This window comes from Mesoplodon densirostris, chromosome 1 (genome assembly GCF_025265405.1).
Source record: "Mesoplodon densirostris isolate mMesDen1 chromosome 1, mMesDen1 primary haplotype, whole genome shotgun sequence".
Lineage (NCBI taxonomy): Eukaryota > Metazoa > Chordata > Mammalia > Artiodactyla > Ziphiidae > Mesoplodon > Mesoplodon densirostris.
In genome coordinates this window covers 124,173,205-124,175,115 of record NC_082661.1, presented here as the reverse complement: position 1 = coordinate 124,175,115, position 1,911 = coordinate 124,173,205, and the positions used below count along the sequence as shown (strand labels likewise).

The window sequence follows — 1,911 nt, the reverse complement described above, 5'->3', positions numbered from 1 at the left end:
TCTATGCCCAACATATGGGTACTATAAAAACAAAGCAGGTCATATGAAACAGAAATTTCCCCTTTTGCCCCAAAGGAAATAAAGTTCCATAAATCCTAAGAAATTTCTTGGAAGACAAAAATCTACCATGCTCCTCTAAAAACTATTTCACCTGACACCTAAGAAACAAGTCTTATTTTTGCATTTACTTAGAAAGTTACAAACATGTGAATAAACCAAATGATTCTAGAGCATATTCAGGAAGTAAATGAACCTTGGTATCATACCAAATGCAGGTGTGAATCCCAGCTCTAAACCTTATAAACTCTGTGACCCCAGGTGTGCTGCTAAATTCCTCTGTGCCTCAGTCTCCTCATCTTTTAAGTAGATTATTGTGGGAGTCAAAAAAGACAATTCATTCAAGTACATGAGACAAATCCTGGAGAGTAAGTGCTTAATAAGGGCTAGCTATTGCTATTACAGGCTTTCTTCTCTTATGTCTAATGACTGCAATTCCCAGTGCCACCCATATTAGTCAGATTAGGACAAGTGATTCTTCAGTGACAAATTAATCCAAAATCTCACTGGCTTAAACACGTAAAAGTTATTTTACACTCAAGCAAAGACCACTGTAGGTCCTGGCAACTCTCTGGGGCAGCTGTCCCCATGTGGTGACTCAACAATTAAAGTGCTAACTTTAGGTTCTCTGCCATCCAGCTGCCAGGCACCCACCCATACCCCAACCCTCTGTCCCCAGACTAGCCTCTCTGCCTCATACTGGTACCAAATGGGAGAGCCTGTGCTTAAGGAAGAAATCAGGCCTCACAGGAGACATTCAAGCAAAGTTTAGCTGCTTTTCCAGAACAGAAAGGAAACTCATGCATCAGAAAAAGTGACTGATAAACATAACAAAAGAATATGGCTGCACAAATACCAGAATCTGATCAGTTAAAATAGTTCAATGAACTTCTTGGAACCTACTATAAACTTAAAGAAACATGCTTTTTGGACTGGGTAAAGACTTCACAGGAAGAGAAGTAATACCTGTTGAGATAACCTGCTCAGGACATTGCTTATAGAAATATTTTTGTTTTGTTTTGTTTTTTTTTTGTTTTTTGCAGTATGCGGGCCTCTCACTGTTGTGGCCTCTCCCGTTGCGGAGCACAGGCTCCGGATGCACAGGCTCAGCGGCCATGGCTCACGGGCCCAGCCGCTCCGCGGCATGTGGGATCTTCCCGGACCGAGGCACGAACCCGTGTCCCCTGCATCGGCAGGCAGACGCTCAACTACTGCGCCACCAGGGAAGCCCTAGAAATATTTTTAAATGATGCAAAGAATATCCATTAAATTTCAGGAATATCATATTCAGCAGAATGAAGCCCTGGCAGCAAAAGCAGGACTCTTAACTAACCACAGTAGAAAAGTCTTGATGGATGGACTTTCAGCAAAGGACTGCCAACAGCTATTGCACTGGAAATGAGGATTCATCTGATAGAATCCCTTGAAAGCAGTAGCCACCAGGTTAAACTGTTTGTCATGACTGTTTGGCAAATGGAAACTAGTGAGAAACAAAGTTGCAATTTACCAGGAATAATCAAAACAGAACGTCTTACTGTTTAGTTAAAATAATAAGGTGCAACATTCTCGTTGTGGTTTTAAGATTGAGCAGCTTGGCCACTTGATTAGAAAAATAAACCATTATTTCTTCAACCATGACTATTAAGTTTAAAGCAAAATATGTGTTCAATCGTGTATAAGAAAAAAGTTTTATTACTAAAAGTGAAATAAATGGAAATATCACTGGCTAGTTGATTATACCATATAGTACCATAGTATTCTGACCAGTCTGTGGACACCTTGAAATGTTTCTCAGTAGGAATTATCCTCTAGATATTCCTGTTCATTTACATCTGCCTCACACTGATGGTAAAT

General features: G+C 40.3%; 1 pseudogene; it reads left to right on the top strand.

The window, feature by feature from the left end:
* The first annotated feature begins 897 nt into the window (after window positions 1-897).
* LOC132488523 (mitochondrial import inner membrane translocase subunit Tim9-like) lies at window positions 898-1,459 on the top strand (annotated as a pseudogene).
* The last annotated feature ends 452 nt before the right edge of the window (window positions 1,460-1,911 follow it).